The sequence below is a fragment of the Paroedura picta genome, chromosome 1 (genome assembly GCF_049243985.1).
Source record: "Paroedura picta isolate Pp20150507F chromosome 1, Ppicta_v3.0, whole genome shotgun sequence".
Classification (NCBI taxonomy): Eukaryota; Metazoa; Chordata; class Lepidosauria; order Squamata; family Gekkonidae; genus Paroedura; species Paroedura picta.
In genome coordinates, this window is record NC_135369.1 from 174,678,351 (window position 1) to 174,683,080 (window position 4,730).

Consider the following 4,730-nt stretch of genomic DNA (forward strand, 5'->3'; position numbering starts at 1 on the left):
CCCCTCTCCCTCCCCACCACCCCCAGGAGGCCTGCCAAGGGCTGCGGAGGCCATAGCAGGGCTGTAGGGGGCAGGGGGAGGTAGCTACTAGTCGTCTCTCCCTCCCCGCCAGCCCCAAGAGCCCTGCTGAGGGCCACAGAGGCCACGGTGGGCCTTTATGGGGCATAGGAAGGAGGCTGCCAGTCCCCTCTCCCTCACTGCCACCCATAAAAATCCCCCCCTGGCCACTGTCCCCCGGGTTAGCAAAGGCCTGGTGGTTGTTTTAGCAGGCCGCTGAGCTTGGCCAGGCTACACCAGACCTTTGTGGCCGAGGGGGGAGGGCGGGCAGGAACTCTTCCCCCCCCCCCCGGGAGTCCCACTTACCTTCTCTCCCGACAGCGGTCAGGGGCAGACTGGCAAATTGCCCCTCGCTGGGTTGTTGGGGGCAGCTGTGCTCGTCCTGATTGGCCTACTGGCTGGAAATGAAGACCGGACTGCCTCTGGACAGTCTCCACCCACCAGGGGCTTGCTCAAATATTAACAGCGAAAGCTGTTACATATATATATGTATGTATGTACGTACGTTTGTACATACGTTTTTCACAAAGCCCTGGTGGGGAAAGCCTGGGCTGTGCTATACTATACTACATACCACCCCCATCCTCATATCCACCCCGCATGGTTTCCTTTCAGCCTTGATGCAAGACAAGAGACGACTCAATTTGAACTTTGCTGTGGGCTCCTGCAGAAGCATCTCCTCTCACAAAAAAAACGTGTCATCTTTGACTTCTCAGGGGGTTCTTGCCAGCATCTGGACTGACGGTTTCCTCTTGGAAACAGAATCCCTCCCTCCATTGTCAGAACATGTCATGTAATATATATATATTTCCCCCCTTAAGAAATTCTTCTCAGCCAGCGGTCTTGGAGCTGTGGCCTCTTTTAACCCTTGGTTGCCATCCATTCCCAAACACTCAATTTGAATCTTTTTCAAGTGTAATCGCTAACAAAGAACAGTCAAGCCCTCCTGGAGATGTTACAGATGGCTCACTTTGCTAGATGCGATTTCCACATTGACTCCTACGGACTGGAGCATGTCAGCCCACGGAAAAATGACAAAAGCAGCCACAGAGTAGTATCTTTTTGCTAGGGCCATTACAAAATCACAAAAGAATGACTGCGAACTTCAAGGTTCCCCGGAGCTCTTGATCAGGCTGGATGTTCTGTACAATAGGGAAGTGAAAAACATTTTTCAGGACATGACAGTCAAATTCAAAGCCTGCAGCCTGGAACTTTCTCAAAGTGAAGATCATCAGGCCTCTCAAATGCCAGTGCCATTGTGAGCCTTCTTACTCAGAAGTAAGGGCCATTCCGCACAAGGACCAATGTTGCCAAGTGTTTTCAGAATGCAGAAACGCTATATTAAATAGTGGAATTTCGTCATTCCGCATACCTTTATTTTTAGTGGAATATAGAAGTCCCAGTAGCGTTGTATTCATTCCCCAAATGTTTCTGGTCTCGCTGGAATCGCAACAAAGGAAGCAATATTTTTCGGTGCTTCTTCCCACCCTTCGCTGTCAATCAAATGGAACAGCCAATGGGCTGTTGTGTTCATGCTCCCGAAAAGCCCCTTTCCCTTTAAGAACTGTTTTTTAAAAAAACGTAAACACACCTTTGCTACATTGAGAACGCACATGTCTTTCGCTGATGTGTTGCAGCTTGTGCTCAGAAGTTTAGTGATTTTTTCAGGGGGAATCCACTTTTCCCGATTTCCCAAAAAGTGCTACAACGAAGCGATTTTTGCGGGACTGTTGCAGGAGTGTTGCAGATTGTGTGCAACGTCATGCGGAATGTTGAATTCGTAGCGTTTACCAAAGGTAAGACTTCTGCTACATTTAAGTCATGCGGAATGGCCCTAAGTTTCATTTCATCATTTGTTGCACACACAAATCAGAATTCAAGATGCTCCTGGGTTGGAGAAGCAAAATAAGGAGACTTTCCTATTTAAAAAAACAAACACACGTGTATAAGCTGTCAGATTATAGTTCTTTCCCTCGCCAGCTCCCTTCTGCTACACTTAACATTCAGCCTGATGAAGAGTTCTGTTAAACTCAAAAGCTTGCAGTTACTATTTGGTGAAAAGAAACGTGAAGAAGTGAGGGCTGCGCCAAAGGCAAAATGAAGAGAAAGAAACAAATGGTGCAAGAAGAAAAGAATCTTTAATGGCTGAATAACCTCTACAGGTTTCACGTTCAGGTTTGTCGGGGGAAATGTACTTTTAGAGGAGGCTTTCTCAACAAAGGGATTCTGCTAGAATCTAACTTGTCCCTATTTATCTGAGACAACTCCTATTTTCCAGTCTCTGCAGGCTCATTCTCCAGTCCACGGAAGAAACCATTCCGGATTGGCAGCCTGCACAAAAAATGATTATCCAGCAGCTGGAACACCATTTCAAAACAAAACAAAAAACTTTCAGTTCTGATTCAGCCCAAATGACAAATGATCAAAATGTCTGAAGAATTATTGGACCTGTTTTTCAAAATAGTTTCTCCTAAAAGACAGCCAGCACGGTGTAGTAGCTAAGAACAGTGGCTTCTAATCTGGAGAACCAGGTTTGATTCCCTGCTCTGCCACATGCAGCCAGCTAAGTGACCTTGGGCCAGTCATAGTTCTCTTAGGGTTGTTCTCCCAGCTGGGCGATCTTGGGCCAGTCAGATCTGTTCTCCCCACAGCAGTTCTCTTAGAGCTCTCAGCCCCACCCTACCTCACAGGGTAACTGTTGTGGGGAGAGGAAGGGAAAAGTGCTTGTAAATCACTTTGGGGCTCCTTCCGGTGGTGAAAAGCAGGGCATTAAAAACCAGCTCCTCTTCTTCTCTAATGATTAAAATTAAAACTGAAGCGAATGCTAGTTAATGCCACTAATGTCAATTCAGATATACAAAACTGTTTGTGAGATGGCTGAGTTTAAAAAGAAATTGTATGAATGAATGAATGAATGAATGAATGAATGAATGAATGAATGGTTGCATAACTCAGGTTAACAAAAATTGGGGAGGAGGTTATTATGACTCCCTCCCGCTGAATCTCCCTATAACAGAAGAGGAAGGGCTGTGACTCAGTGGTAGAGCATCTGCTTGCCATGCAGAAGGTCCCAGGTTCAATCCCTGGCATCTCCAGTTAAAAGGGGCCTGTCAGTAGCTGATATGAAAGGCCTCTGCCTGAGACCCAGGAGAGTCGCTAGTAGACAATCCTGACCGTGACACATAAATAGTTTTCTCCATCAAAGGAAGCCTTTCTCCATTAAAAACAAACAAACAAAGCAACCATTTCCTCTATCACTAGCAGTTGATTTTGACGATTGCAGGAGCAGTGTGGAGGAATGCTCATGTAGGTTGGTGGATTGCAGTGAGGATAAGGGGACAAAATCACAACTCCACTAATGGACAAGCCCAACAGGTTGATTTTGCTCCCTTTCCCTTTTTCACTGTGGCCTACTGACCTGTGAAGTTGTTATTTCACCTGTGTCCCATGACCCAAGAAAGAAACTTCTTGGATTGGAAAGGACTATGGGGCCTGTTTAAAGCTTCCTATGACTGCTTGGGTTGCCTTATTATCTGCACTGGCCTCTTTATTCAGAAAGCTATTCTAATGAGAGCCACCTTGGTATACAGGACTCTAATCCGGAGAATCAGGTTGCATTCCCCAATCCTCTTCAATGTGCAGCCAGCTGGGTGACCTTGGTCCACTCACAGTTCTCTCAAATTTCTCTTAGCATCACCTAACTCATAGGCTGTCTGTCGTGTGGAGCAGAGGAGAGAAAGGAGCCCACCAAACAGTTTCTTCAAAGGATCAGCTGTTTGGTGGACCCTTTAAATGCCTCCCTCCAGACCCTTTCCAGGCTGCAGAGAGCTCACACTCTGCAGCTTGGGAAGGATCTGCAAGGTGAAAGCCCACCAAACAGCTGATCTTGAGGATCAGTTATTTGGTGGGGTCTCTAAATGCCTTCTCCCCCAGGCTGAGCACAACCCCTTCTCCACAGCCTCCAAGGGGTCTGTGGAGAGACATTTAAAGACCCATCAAACAGCAGAGAATGAGGATCAGTTGCTTGGTGGGGCCTTGACCCATTTCAAGTCATGGAGAGAAGTCTCCCAGTGATTAAAGAGGGGTGTGCGTCTAACCTCACCAACAACAGTTAACTAGAATCCCATCATATGTTTTCACATAGGCTTAATTGCTAGTCACTATCACTAAATATTATAAAGTTGAAGTTGCATGCAAACAATTAATTCCCTACCTGATTCACCCTCCCTGGAGGTGTGCCAGGGGGGGAACATTGCCAATCAGGGCCAATCAGATCAAATTGCATGCAGATAACTCACTTCCTACCTGATTAGCCCTTGCTGTGGGTGTGCCACCAATAGAACAGTCTTTAAGTGAGGGCCAAACAAGGGGCTTATCTGTCCTCTTCCTCCTGCTTGCCTGGTAGATGAGGTGTTGGTGTCTCTGAAAGCCCTGCTACTGGTAAGTTGCCCCATCTTCAACCTCTTAATTGGCACATTGCTTAATTGATGCAGGTGAGCCAGGTGGGCTGACAAGGTAGGTAGCTGCAGCTGGAGGCTTGGCAGAAGAATGAGGAGCTCCTGCAACAACTTTGGAATCTTAGCCCTGTTTATTTGCAGCTTCATTCCCTCCTGCTGGTCAGATCTCTCTGCCTGTTGAACTTGTGGCTGGGCTAACCTCTCATCCAGTTGAGG

At 47.0% G+C, this 4,730-nt stretch overlaps 1 non-coding gene across 1 annotated transcript; it reads left to right on the top strand.

Moving 5' to 3' along the window:
- Nucleotides 1-3,083: 3,083 nt before the first annotated feature.
- TRNAG-GCC (transfer RNA glycine (anticodon GCC)) lies at nt 3,084-3,152 on the top strand. Its single transcript has one exon. It is a non-coding gene; the product is annotated as a tRNA-Gly (tRNA).
- Nucleotides 3,153-4,730: the final 1,578 nt, after the last annotated feature.